Source organism: Podarcis cretensis (assembly GCF_951804945.1).
Source record: "Podarcis cretensis genome assembly, chromosome: 11".
NCBI classification, from domain to species: domain Eukaryota; kingdom Metazoa; phylum Chordata; class Lepidosauria; order Squamata; family Lacertidae; genus Podarcis; species Podarcis cretensis.
Window position 1 is genome coordinate 16,219,883 of NC_137180.1, and position 14,815 is coordinate 16,234,697.

At 43.6% G+C, this 14,815-nt stretch overlaps 2 long non-coding RNA genes across 2 annotated transcripts in view; one reads left to right on the forward strand and one right to left on the reverse strand.

Moving 5' to 3' along the window:
* The window catches only part of LOC307226898, an 84,789-nt gene that overhangs the window by 14,160 nt on the left and 55,814 nt on the right, over nt 1-14,815 (reverse strand). The gene's annotated exons all lie outside the window — the stretch shown is intronic.
* LOC307226489 lies at nt 3,291-3,506 on the forward strand. The gene is made up of 2 exons (XR_013843469.1): nt 3,291-3,363; nt 3,439-3,506. It is a non-coding gene; the product is annotated as an uncharacterized lncRNA (long non-coding RNA).

Here is a 14,815-nt window from a genome sequence, read left to right on the forward strand (position 1 = left end):
AGCCGGGGACCTAGGGAGCATCAGGGTTATCCAGTGTAGGGGGGGGGATGGGCCAGCTCTGGAGAACATATGTTCAAGCAGAGATAGCCCCCCCCCCCCGTTATGCCACCGCCGCAGGGGAGAGCAATGACGACCTTTTGGCGTACGGTCAAAGCCTCCCTTCAGAAACCCCTTTAACGGGGAACCCTGGTATCGCCGCCGCAAAGAGGAAGATGGACTAAAGGATTCCGCCCAAGGCCTGATACCGCCAAAGTTGTGACGTTTTGCTACGGGAAAGGCGAAACCTGCCAATGCAGGGAAATTCCTTTCTGGCCCTTTAACAGCGACCTTATCGTAGCAGTGCCCACATACCTGTGAAGAAAAGTTAACCTGCGAAACCTGTGAAGAAAAGTTAACCTGCAAAATAAGACATTAACTGAGGGTGGGTAGGGTGGGAGAAGCTCTGGAGCCAAGTGAGGATTCCCAGGTAAGATCCTCCCTCTATTGTGTGGGCAGGTAATCCCTCCCCTACCTGGCCTGGTCTCCTTGGCAACGCTTCCCCCAGGTGGGATTGGACAACTGACTGAGGTAGGCAGAGACCTCCAGGTATCCCACCTGAGGGAAGGCAAAGCCAAGCCTATGCTGTTGGAGCCGCTCCAGATTTAGGGGCTGCACGCGTCCACGCAAAGGGCGGCCCCCCCCCCCGTTTTAGGCGGGGAGCGGTCATTAGCAGTACATGTGAAAAGGATCTAGAGGTCTTGGTGGACCACAAGCTGAACATGAGTCAACAGCAGCAAAAAAGCAGCAAAAAAGCTAATGCTATTCTAGGTTGCATCAACAAAGTATAGTGTCCAGATCAAGGGAAGTATTAGTAACGCTCTATTCTGCCTTAGACCACACCTGGAATACTGTGTTCTATTCTGGGCACCATGATTTAGGAAGGATGCTAGAACGTGTGCAGAGGAGGGCAGCCAAGATGATCAAGGGTCTTGAAACTAAGCCTTATGAGGAACGGTTGAAGGAGCTGGGTATGTTGAGCCTGGAGAAGAGGAGACTGAGAGGAGATAGGATAGCCTTCAAATATCTTAAGGGCTGTCACATGGTGGAGGGAGCAAGCTTGTTTTCTCCTGCTCTGGAGGGTAGGACTCCAACCAATGGCTTCAAGTTACAAGAAAAGAAATTCCAACTAAACATTTGGAAAAACTCTGACAGTAAGAGCTGTTCGGCAGTGGAACAGACTCCCATGAGAAATGGTGGACTCTCCTTCCGTGGAGGTTTTTCAGCAGAGGTTGGATGGCCATCTGTCATGGATGCTTGAGCTGAGATTCCAGCATTGCAGGGGGTGGACTAGATGACCGTTGGATCCCTTCCAACTCTAAGAGTCTATGATTTAATGAAATATGAAATGTGTTAAGGAGTCCTCACACTCTTCCCATTTTTTAAGTAAAAGCTGCAACTACTCACTTATGCCCCATGTTGCTGATACAGGAGCACAAAGAGGTGAAGATGGCAACTCTCCCCAGTCGCCATTTATCTTCCCAACAACCTAGTGAGGTGGGTTAAGGCAGAGACGGCAAGTCTTCGAGGTTACTCAGTGAGCTACAAGGCTGAGTATTGATACAAACTTGAGTCTGCCCAGTCCTAACCCAACACTCTAACCACCGCAGTGTCTTAAAAACCTATCACTCATCCCCACATAAGATTGTACGACTTCAAAATACATGTGAAAGATTAGATATTTAAATATATCTTCATGTCAACACCTCTCTGCTTGCAGAGGGATGGTGCAGTTGGATAAAAGCTTACTTTTTAAAAAAAAAAAATAATGGTAGATTCTCATTTCTACATGATCTCTATCCATGCACTGTGAGGTGGTAGAGGTCTGTGAGGATTGCAGAGGCTGGTGATGATTGTATCATGTGCCAACATTTGAGCTGGGTCTAATTAAGGTCATTGCGAGGAGGTGCCTGCCATTAGCTCACAATGTTGTGAGTATTTGCCAGAAGTTTCCCCAGCAACCATGTTCGGGCTGGAGGGCATGCCTCCTCTCTTAGCATGCACAGATAAAACAGAAACACTGAGAGGATGGCGTGAGGTTGAGGATGAGAGAGGGGGCAGCTAAGGATACAGCTATAGGAAAAGCCCCATTGTGTCTTGCGTTTTCAGCCGTCAGGCTCAGACAGGCAAGGAGGAGGGTGGCTCCAATTGCATCAAAGCTGCAGGCAATGCAGTGTTGACAGGCTAAGAAAGAATGCACTCAGCGTATTTTTAATTTTAATTTTTCTTATTCTACTTGTTGCATTCTCAATGTATTTTTAATTCTAATTTTTCTTATTCTACTTGTTGCATTCTCAACATATTTTTAATTTTAATTTTCCTTATTCTACTTCTTGCATTCTCAATGTATTTTTAAGTGTAATTTTCCTTATTCTATTTGTCAATTCAGTGCAATTCTGTTACAATTGATTTTGACAGCTCGCTGACTAAACTCTATAGCGTCGAAAAGTTGGATTACCGGAACGACGTCCCAGCACTGAACCAGTGGTAAATCACAAGTGGACCCTTTATTACTTCGTTTGCAATTTTTCAAGAAATAATCCATTTTGGAAAGAGAAGAAATGAGCACTGAACCACTGATATATTACAATCAAATACTGTGTTTGCTATCGTTTTGGTCACTGCACACGTTATGATGCTATATACTCAAGAGCACTATCTTTCATGGATTACAGAGTTATTTGGATAATAAAAAAAAATCCCTACAAAATAGATGACCTGTTTGTAAAAGGCATGCCTCCGTGTAAAAATGGGAAGTTTAGACTAACAGGTTTTCCATGAACAGTTCATGCTTCAGAATGCCTGTTCTAAGTTCACCATGCTTGCACAGGTAAATCAAGTTTCCATTCTCATACATTTCTCAAACACCATTTCGGTTTGATAATAATAACAATGTCATTGTAGCAGGTATTTGTTTTTTCCATTTGCTTCATGTGATAGTCCAAATATTGCCAGCATTGTGCTTGGAAGAGAGATAAAGGGGCAAATTATGTAGAGGTATTACAGGTCGGAAAGAGGATTTCCATGGAAGTGAGCCAGATCCTCTGAAACACAAAGTCTTTATTTACCCAAAGCTTCTCCAGGACTTACTTGGGCTAGTTATTTTCTAGAGCTGTTGGTTAAGGATGAATGAAACCTCTTCAACAATACTGCTCATAGCTGAACGATATCCCCATGGTCTGCTTAGTCCAAGCTCAGATGCTCAAGCAGAGAATTCTACATCTAAACCAAGGGTAAGCAAAGTAAGGCCCCTAGGGCCAGATCCGGCCCAATCACCTTCTAAATCCGGCCCGCGGACAGTCCAGGAATCAGCGTGTTTTTACAGGAGTAGAATGTGTCCTTTTATTTAAAATGCATCTCTGGGTTATTTGTAGGGCCTGCCTGGTGTTCTTACATGAGTAGAATGTGCCCTTTTATTTAAAATGCATCTCTGGGTTATTTGTGGGGCATAGAAATTCGTTCATTCCCCCCCCCCAAAAAAGATATAGCCCGGCCCACCACAATGTCTGAGGGATAATGGACCAGTCCCCTGCTAAAAAGCTTTGCTGACCCCTGATCTAAAAAATCTCTGTTTGTCCAGTGAAACTCATCCAAATCGTTGATGCAATCTCTTGCATCCCTAGTGGGTAGTCCCCTTTTCCGCTGTCTTTTCCACAGTACATGTTTCTTCCCCCTTTCCCCACCATTTCTTCTTTCCAATCATTCGTTTGTTTGCCCAAACTTTGTTTTCAGTTCCTAAAAAATATAAACAGTAGGGAATGGAGTCAGCTAATGAGTACTGCTAGTGGGAGCCTGTACAAATACTTCTTATAATGCAGTGGGGTTCTTTGCCCCTCTCCTTTCCATTAAATTAAAGGTAAAGGGACCCCTGACCATTAGATCCAGTCGTGACCGACTCTGGGGTTGCAGCGCTCATCTCGCTTTATTGGCCGAGGGAGCCGGCGTACAGCTTCCAGGTCATGTGACCAGCATGACTAAGCCGCTTCTGGCGAACCAGAGCAGCACACGGAAATGCTGTTTACCTTCCTGCCGGAGTGGTACCTATTTATCTACTTGCACTTTGACGTGCTTTCGAACTGCTAGGTTGGCAGGAGCTGGGACTGTGCAACGGGAGCTCACCCTGTCACGGGGATTCGAACCGCGACCTTCTGATCGGCAAGTTTAACCCACAGTGCCACCCGCGTCCCTTTCCATTGCATACCTCAAATTGGGTCACGAGAACCCCCAGAAAATCACATTAAGGAAGAAAGGGGAGCAGAGCGGCTTACACAGATGGAATGTTTGTCATAGTGCTGCGTTGGAAACTTCCTTTAGTTTCATGACATATTAAATGGGGGGGGGAAACACCTAACCCTAACCCTAACCCTCAACTAAGAAATCATGTTTTGATGGTGAAACGATCAAGAAATCTGCTTTTGTTTGCGTATGTTCATACTGTGCCAGAGGGGTAATATGCTGTACAATCCCCATCCAAACTTCTTCCATTAGCGAAAAAAGCCTATCAAAATGCTCACATGAGCTTGTTGCTGCCCTCTTCCTGACTTGCCTTCTCCATCCCTTAGTTTTCACCCCACGCAGAAAGTTCTGTGCCAACATTCCTGGTAACTCCTATGCAGATCACAGGATCTTAGGACTATGCCAACACGTTGGTGTGGAGGCCACAGATTAGTGCAAGAGACAATCTTTCCCCCATTCAGTAAGGCCCTTGTCTATACTACTGTTGTCTATCCAGACAATTCAGTGTTGATGTTAGTTAGGCATCAGCAATGTACGTCAGATATAAATGGATGCAAATGGCAAAATAAAAAATTGCATTGGCTTGGTTTTCCTTTCTTTCAACGACCAGTAGTAGCAGTAATTACTAATAATAATAGAACTCATTGGTATAAATATTGCATATGAAACATTGCAACTGTCACATGTATCCTTTTATCTTATCTTTTTATGTGTTGTTGTCTGCTATATTGCCTGCTCTTGGTTTCATGGTAAGGAAAAGGTAAGGTAACGTGGGAGACGGGTGGCACTGTGGTCTAAACCACCAAGCCTCTTGGGCTTGCCAATCAGAAGGTCAGTGCTTCGAATCCCTGTGATGGGGTGAGCTCCCATTGCTCTGTCCCAGCTTCTGCCAACCTAGAAGTTTGAAAGCACACCAGTGCAAGTTGATATATAGTTACCGCTGCAGCGGGAAGGTAAATGGCGTTTCCGTGCGCTCAGGTTTCCGTCACGGCGTCCTGTTGCGCCAGAAGCGGTTTAGTCATGCTGGCCACATGACCTGGAAAGCTGTCTGCAGACAAACGCTGGCTCCCTCGGCCTGAAAGCGAGATGAGCGCCGCAACCCCATAGTCGCCTTTGACTGGACTTAACCTTCCAGAGGTCCTTTACCTTTCAACTTTCATGGTAAGGATAAAAAAATGAATGGAATATTCTTAAAATAGGTTTTTTTTGTTTTTTGTTTTTTAAAAAAGAATCCATCACACTCTTTGCCTATGCATCTCCTATGGGTTGTCTGCCTGTTCCCATTCAGCAAAAATAAAATGTAACTATGTTTGCATCAAATACAAATGCCATTTAAGCTGAAATCTGATACTCAATTACCTGGGAGTAAGCTCCATGGAGCTCAACAGGGCTAACTTTTGCAGGATCTCACTTTGAGTAAATTTAGCCGCATAAGTGAATTCTGCACAAAACATTAATCTGTAGTGAGCTTTCCGCTGCTACTGGAAAATAAGCTTAGAATTATTAGGGTATTTTCCATGTCCAACATCCAGAATTCTTGCGATTCTCCAGCCAACTAATATCGGTATAGAATGCTACCAGGGAAACATTATTTTGAACAAAAGAATGCTTAGTGCTGCTTTCACATCTGAATATTCTAACTGAGAATACCCAACTTCAAACAAAGTTGTTCACACTAGATCTGCTTTTCTTTTAAAAACACAATAGGCAATGCATTTTTGGGCAATTATTGCATGCCTGGGATGATGTTTAACCACCCAGCAAGGACAATAATCCTCCAGAAATGCGCCAGCTGAAATATCCTGTGGCTTTCATAGAGCCGAGTTTGCAAAGAAACATAAGGAAAACAATCTAAATGGGCACTGACCTAAATAGAATACTTCCACCAGCCAGTCTGTAAAGCTCCCCAAAAGATCAGTGCCCCATTGTCATTACATAAACAGGCATTTTCAACATTCTTACTTGTCCGCGATAATGCAACGCAAAAGCCAAATTTGACACAGAGAAAGAAACAGGGCACCTGAGCTGCTATGATATACAGTGACACCTCGGTTTATGAACTTAATCCGTTCCGGAAGTCCGTTCTTAAACCGAATCTGTTCTTAAACGGAGGCACACTTTCCCTAATGAGGCCTCCTGTCGCCGGTGCCCTTCCACCGTTCGGTTTCCATTTGTAGCCTGAGTTAAAGTTCGCAAACCGGAACAGTGATCCACGCGATGGTCACCTCCAGGCTTGATTATTGTAATTCGTTCTATGCAGGGCTGCCCTTGAAGCTGACCCAGAAACTCCAGCGGGTGCAGAATGCCGCAGCGAGGCTCCTTATGGGGTCCTTGCCGTGGGATCACATTCATCCAGTGCTTTACCAGCTGCACTGGCTCCCGGGGGAGTACAGGGTCAGGTTTAAGGTGCTGGTTTTGACTTTTAAAGCCCTATGCGGCCTAGGACCCTCGTACCTACGGGACCGCCTCTCCCGGTATACCCCACGGAGAGCCTCAAGGTCCGTATATAGCAACACCCTAGTAGTCCCAGGCCCTAAAAAAGTTAGATTGTCTTCAACCAGAGCCAGGGCCTTTTCAGTACTGGCCCCGACTTGGTGGAACGCTCTGTCACAAGAGACTAGGGCCCTGCGGGACTTGACATCTTTCCGCAGGGCCTGCAAGACAGAGCTGTTCCACATGGCCTTTGATTTGGACTCAGTCTGACCCTTATATCTTCCCTCCCCTTATGGTTTTGATCTATGGGCTACTTTTAAAATGAGGCTGCATTTTTAGATTGCATTTTAACCTGTATTTTAAATTGCCCCCCCCCCCCATTATGTTTCTATTGTAATTTTACTGGTGTTAGCCGCCCTGAGCCCGGCTCTGGCTGGGGACGGCAGGGTATAAATAACATTTTTTTAATTATTATTACTACATAAACCGAATCGTTCGTAAACAGGACTGTTCTTAAACCGAGGTACCACTGTACTAGATCCTAGGGGAAGATTACAGCAAATAGTATAATGGTATATTATAATCAGACATGGTGTGAATATCTGGATGTCACAAGCATGGAATAAATTAATTTCATGGGTGCCACAATGGTCAAGCGACAATGTTGGGTGGGGGTAGGGTTCTTTATTCTATTTTATATTCTATTTGCCTTTTCAAAAACAGGAGCAGAGAGCATATTTAACCCCCCTGTCCCTGTCACAGTGACAACTTTGTACCAAATACAGCATGTATACATATACCATATGACTTCCCTTCCACCCTTTTCCTAGTTCCTTTCCTTTTCTACAACTCCGCGTAATCCACAGTGGTACCTTGGTTCCCAAATGCAGAAAACCCGGAAGTACGCGTTCCGGTTTTGGAATGTTTTTCGGAAGCCGAACGTCCGATGCGGCTGTTGGCTATTGTTTCCAGGGAGCCTGCACCAGTCAGAAGCTGCGCCTTGATTTTGAACATTTTGGAAGTCAAATGGACTTTGGATGAAGTTTCACACTTTTGTTTTTGCAATTTATTTTGCATTTTTGTTTTTGAAGCTTTTTCGGTTAAGTTGTTTTTGTGACTGTGTGGAACCCAGTTCAGCTACTGATTGATTGATTGATTGTGTGACTGCGGAAATGGATAAAAGCCCCCCATCCAAACAATGACTATCATCAGTGCGGGTAAGCGGGGGGAAATCAATTTTAATTTTTAACATCTACAATACTGTGTTGTTTATTTTATCGTACAGTACATTATTGCTTTCATTTTATGGATCAATAGTCTCATTAGATAGTAAAATTCATGTTAAATTGCTGTTTTAGGGCTTATTTTTAAAAGCCTGGAACGGATTAATCCATTTTGCATTACTTTCTCTGGGGAAGTGTGCCTTGGTTTGGGAATGCTTTGGTTTTGGAACAGACTTCCGGAACAGATTAAGTTTGAGAACCAAGGTACCACTGAATTCACACATTCTACACTGCCATTCTTCCTTGATGGGTACTATACTTGTTCTCCACCTTTGTGCCAATAAGCTTCCAGCTGAAGTAGTGGCGTACAGTAATAAACTCTATTGTTTTTTGGGGAGACCTCCGTTGTTACCATCCCCCAAGAGGAAAGTCTCAGTTGTTTGGGGGAAAGCTTTTTAAAGTATCTTTTTAAATTCATAATCTATAGTTTCCCAATATTCCTGAATTATTTTACAGGACCACCACATGTGAAAAACAGATCCGGTGGGCGTAGGGTTCTGGCATCCTACATACAGGAAGAAAGGAGTGAAGGATGTGTCTAGAGCCAAGAGCAGGCAGAGAAATGAAGGCAAATTTTGCCTTTGTATAGTAGCATAGTTTCTATGCACAGTCAGACACTCTTGCCTCTATCCCTCCAAGCAAGCAGGAATCCTTATCAGAGATGAAAAACACATTCCAGCCAGGCAAAAACACTCAAAGGGTATGAAACACAGGAGGTGGTGACAGGGGTGGGCCAAACTTAAAGACCTGAAGTCCTGAGGTCACCAACTCTGATCTGACATTATGAACTTGACTTGCAACACGCAAAAACTTGATTTTCCTGTCCTAACACACACTTTCCGTTAGAATGTTTAAATCCAACAATGGTTTTACTCTTCTGGTGTACGTGGGCCAAGCATCTCCTCCTTTTTTATGAGAATTATTATTTTTCCAATTACAATCCAATTATAGCCTCATTATAACAATACATAATTGTAATACAATTACTAATACCAATCATTCAAATACTGAATTTACGTGGCTCCCCACGTGCTAGATTTGATGGTTTGATGATTTTCTTTATTTCTGCATTCCAAAATCTTACTAATTTCAATTACATTCCGGTCAAAATAATAATCCCTTATACAACAACTGCAATATTAATAACTTCCATTGTGTTGACACATTAAATGGTTTCTAGAACTACAAGTGAGGGACTCAAGCTATATCCTTATTCTTCTAGCACGTGGGCCAAGCATATCCTCTTAAGAATAATTTCTGTGTGGGGGAGGATGATTATTATTATTAATTGAATTTATATTCTGTTCTATACCTGGAGGTCTCAGGGCAGTCCACAGAACAAAATCAAAATATAAAACCACAAAATTTATAATCAAAATTCTCACCCTGGGCCAGCAGGGGGATACTGTAGATAGTTATGCAAGTGAAGGATCGAAAGTGACCTTCAGTGATTGGATGGATACTGTAGATAGTTATGCAAATGAAGGATCAAAAGTGATGTTCAGTGATTGGATAGTTTTAGAAAGTTGTTACAATAACATGGTACTGGAGCTCTATATAAGCAGGCTGACTGAGCCCTTCAATTCAGTTCTGTTCTGGCATCTGAATAAAGAAAAGCTGTTTGAAGAATCGCTGTGTCGTCTGATATGTTCACCCACAACTTAACAAAAATAAAATCAACAACCCCCACATTTCACCTTTCTGATATTCTAGGCACAGTTCTTTATAGGGGGGGGGGGAGTGAGATTCTTCTGCCAAATAGCATATAGCTACAACAACCACCATCACTATGTAGATTGTGGGAGGCGGTGAAAGACAGGAGTGCCTGGCGTGATCTGGTCCATGGGGTCATGAAGAGTCAGACACGACTAAACGACTAAACAACAACAGCACAACAACCGCCATCACTACGTAGATTACAGTTGCACATGTCAGTCTCATGCAGCCCTTGTACAGTGGTACTTCGGGTTAAGTACTTAATTCGTTCTGGAGGCCTGTTCTTAACCTGAAGCACCACTTTAGCTAATGGGGCCTCCTGCTGCTGTGCCGCCGCTGCACAATTTCTGTTCTCATCCTGAAGCAAAGTTCTTAACCCGAGGTAATATTTCTGGGTTAGCGGAGTCTGTAACCTGAAGCGTATGTAACCTGAAGCGTATGTAACCCAAGGTACCACTGTATATTGGCTGTGATGTGCAAAGTTACGAGAGACACAACTCTCTCTCTCTCTCTCTCTCTCTCTCTCTCTCTCTCTCTCTCTCTCTTCTTTCTTTCCTTGATTGCTGGCAAGAAGTTCCTTTAAACTTTCTTCTATATGTCACTGACGCCAGTCGTGGAAAATCCCTGTCTGCAAAAGGAATGTCTTGTAAAGTGCTTGATGTATAAAAACAGGAAATAAAATTATAAGAACTATTTCTGCAAGGTATGCAATATGGTATCTAAAAGGACCATTTCACTCGCAAGTGCGTCAAACCTTTCTTAGTTCAATACACTGCTTCTAGTTTAAACAGCATATTCTTCAGATTTATCATACAACAAACATGCAACATTTCATGCACAATGTTATCAGAACACGTTTATAATATTTCCAAAGTCATACATACAATAGAAACAGATGCTGGAAATCTCAAATTAAGAGCATTTTTCTCATATGAAACTGGCGTGCTTCTTCATGCTCACCAAAATACTGTCTGATGAGCTCTAATTGGAAGTAGTATGGAACTTAGATTTTAATATAAGTTGCATGTTAAAACGCTACTGTAACTCTTTTCTATGAATAGACGACATGACTACATTTTTAAGGACAAAATTTAAGGGTAAGTAGCAATAGTCCTTATTGCCATGTTTCCAACATACTGTTCCAAAGCAAAACAGGCAGGTGTTGTGCACCACGTCTGAAACAGCTTGCACGTTCCTTCCATCCAATTTGCTATTTGCATATTTAGGGTTAAGGTATAAAGAAATTTAGAGATTTTTTTTGCTGTTTTGATGTATAGAATAACTGCCACAAGGTAAACGGTAAAGGTAAAAGACCCCTGGACGGTTAAGTCCTGTCAAAGGCAACTATGGGGTTGCAGTGCTCATCTCACTTCAGGTTGAGGGAGCTGGTATTTGTCCGCAAACAGCTTTCCGGGTCACATGGCCAGCATGACTAAACCGCTTCTGGTGCAATGGGACACTATGACGGAAACCAGAGCACACGGAAACGTCGTTTACCTTCCCGCTGCAGCAGTACCAATTTATCTACTTGCACTGGTGTGCTTTTGAACTGCTAGGTGGGCAGGAGCTGGGACTGAGCAACAGGAGCTCACCACATTGTGGGGATTCAAACCGCTGACCTTCTGAGCAGCAAGACCAAGAGGCTCAGTGGTTTAGACCACAGCTCCACCCGTGTCCCGAATAAACAAGCACACAATCACTGATAGGTCCACCCACCATTGTGAGGCTCAAAGCAATAAGTTGGTGCCTCCCCAGGTGTTCAGGACTCCCAGTATAGAAAGCTTCCCACCGTGTAAGAAAGACATGGCTTGGGAAGAGGGGCCTGATGCAGATGGTAATACAGTGGTACCTCGGGTTAAGTACTTAATTCATTCCGGAGGTCCATACTTAACCTGAAACTGTTCTTAACCTGAAGCATCACTTTGTCTAATGGGGCCTCCTGCTGCCGCCCAGCCGCCGGAGCACGATTTCTGTTCTCATCCTGAAGGAAAGTTCTTAACCCGAGGTAATATTTCTGGGTTAGCGGAGTCTGTAACCTGAAGCGTATGTAACCTGAGGTAATGACAAACAGGTGTTTGGGAATACATTAGACAGCTGGCAATGTCCGTGGCTCTATTGCATGTATGCTAATGGCAAATCCTATTCAGCTCCCATGAAAAAGACGTGTTTTGGCTTCCTTCTTCAGACGTTACCCCTCCACCTTGTGGAGGGAGAGTCTTCACCTCTTTTGTGAAGGATTCAGAGTGCTTGTTGAGCTCTACTGTGCTGTAAACGTCAAATAGCTGCAAAGAAACATGCAGAAACATCAGACAATGATCACTTGACTTTAGCCAACACGGAACAGCCCCTATAGAGAACCAAACATTGGGTTCTATGAGTTCTATAATGCCTCTTATGTGAGCGAGCCAAGGAGGCTTTGGGCCTGGGAATCTTGTGACACAGTGTTCCAGGAAGCAGCCTTTGTTTGCCCACACGGTGTCTCTTTTATTTATTAATATGCACGCCCAACAATGCCCATTGTTTCTTTTCATATTGGAGCGCTGTCACATGAGCAGTTCGGGTGTCACCCAAAGGATTGTGAGGCAGAGACGAGTGGCTCTCTGGTTCCAGCTTGAAATGTTATAATACATTAACACTCTGCACACTCGACAAATGTCTCTTTTCAGACCCAATCGCCCACGTACTTTTTCAAAGTTTTCAGTTACAAGGAAGCACCCAAACAAGGAAGCTTGCACAAAAGCGTTTTCTTCCTCTCAAGCGAAACAAAAGAATGACTAATTTATAAAGTTGCGGAGGCAACATCTCCTTCTGCACCAGAGGCATCTAAGTGTGTAATCAGATTAGATGGAATTTATGAATACTGAAGACTTATGCAAGAGTCATTTCTTTGGAGCTCCTAATTGCCATGTAGAAAACTGGGTATTTATAGTTTGAAAAGGGCCTTCCTCATGTCTCCCTCAGGGCTTCTACGGGTGATTTTCATCACATAATAAACACACAGTTCTTTTTCGTTTGTTGTATAAAACATAAGGAAACCCTAATGCCGCAGGGATACAGTATTTTCCCAGAATTTTGTCGCTGAGAAAAATGTAAGTCCTTTCCCCAGTTATTACATCTATTGTGATTGCCTTGGGGAATGTGGCTGAGGGACTGTTGCTGGAACATATAGGATAACTTCTATAGCATCATTAGAGACCAGGACACAATCCCTCCCTCACGCCACTTCCTGACCTTTTGAAAAAGTTTATTTTTGTAGTAGTTTTTTTGCACTGATCCCCACTTTCCCATTTTGCCACAACATTGCAGGAGCCTTAATATAGTCTTTTCTTTTTTCCTTCTTGTTTTTAAACACCAAACACCAAAAAGTGACCCTCTTCTATATTTTCCCACAAACCTTTGGCTTTTCAACTTTTTTCTTATTTTTTTTCCATTTATTTCATAAGTAATGTTCCCCACTCCATGGCTAGATTTCCAAAGGCATTACATAAAGGAATGTAAAAGAAAGAAAAAGAAAACAATTATCAATTAATGCATGAGGCACACCAAAAAAAATACATGATGTACAACACCTCATTCTTTCCACATTTCTAAGTGGCCTTACAATTATTTTTTTGCTTTTCTTTAGTACTCTGAAAGCTATATTTATAGCACCGGAGTGCACTTCTGCACAGATTTTATTTTAAAAGCGACTGCTATCTACATGAGAATGGGATATTGAATTACTTTGTGGGGTCATAACTAGCACTGAGATCACAGTACTAAGAACAATAAGCTGGTTGTATGAAGAGGGGAACACGTACAAATGCCATATGTCTTGAAAATTCCTTACATGTCCTGTTTTTCGGGTGCAAAAATGGCATGGGGGGATTTTGCCAAACCGGCAAATTGTCAGGAAAAACCTGGATGGATGGCAACGCGATGGGAAAAGCAGCGGAAACAGTTCAAAAAGCTTAAAATTACAATTTTGGGGGTAGGTTTTCCCAGAAAAGCTCAACAATTTGGTTTTGTTCTGGCAAAAAGCTTAAGAATTTTGGGTTCTTCCTTTAAAAAAGTGCTCAACAACAGTTTTACTTTTTGAAATATGGCAGCCCTAAATAAAGCCAACATTTGCTTTGCTCAAGTGCTGAAATTATATTCCATTTCACAGAAATGCCTCCCAGTGCAGTGTATGATTAGAGAATATGAACCTACCCGGACCCTGAGATCATCTTTTGAGGCCCTCCTTCATGCACCTCCTCCTCGAGAGGTCCGGAGGGTGGCCACACGAGAACGGGGCCTTCTCTGCAGTCGCTCCCCATCTGTAGAATGCTCTCCCTAATAATAATAATAAATAATAAATTTTATTTATATCCCGCCCTCCCCAGCCGAAGCCGGGCTCAGGGCGGCTAACAACATTAAAACAGTATGACATTATAAAACATTATAAGAATGAATTAAAATCAAAACTGATGGCAACCATAAACTAAAGCTTTGTAAAGATTGCCAGAGGAGGGGGTCAGGCTGCGCCCTGACCAAATGCCAGGTGGAACAGCTCTGTCTTGCAGGCCCTGCGGAAAGATGTCAAGTCCTGCAGGGCCCTTGTCTCTTGTGACAGAGCGTTCCACCAGGTTGGAGCCGCAGCCGAAAAAGCCCTGGCTCTAGTTGAGGCCAGCCTAACCTCTCTGAGGCCTGGGACCCTCAAGGTGTTTTTATTTGAAGATCGTAAGTTCCTCTGTGGGGCATACCAGGAGAGGCGGTCCCGTAGGTACGAGGGCCCTAGGCTGTATAGGGCTTTGAAGGTTAAAACCAGCACCTTAAACCTGATCCTGTACTCCACCGGGAGCCAGTGCAGCTGGTATAGCACCGGATGAATGTGATCTCTAAGCGAAGACCCCGTAAGGAGTCTCGCTGCGGCATTCTGCACCCGCTGGAGTTTCTGGGTCAGTCTCAAGGGCAGCCCCACGTAGAGCGAGTTACAATAATCCAGTCTGGAGGTGACCGTCGCGTGGATCACAGTGGCTAGGTCAGGGCGAGAGAGGTAAGGAGCCAACTGCTTAGCTTGGCGGAGATGAAAAAATGCCGCCTTTGTTGTAGCTGCAATCTGCGCCTCCATGGAGAGGGAGGTATCGAAG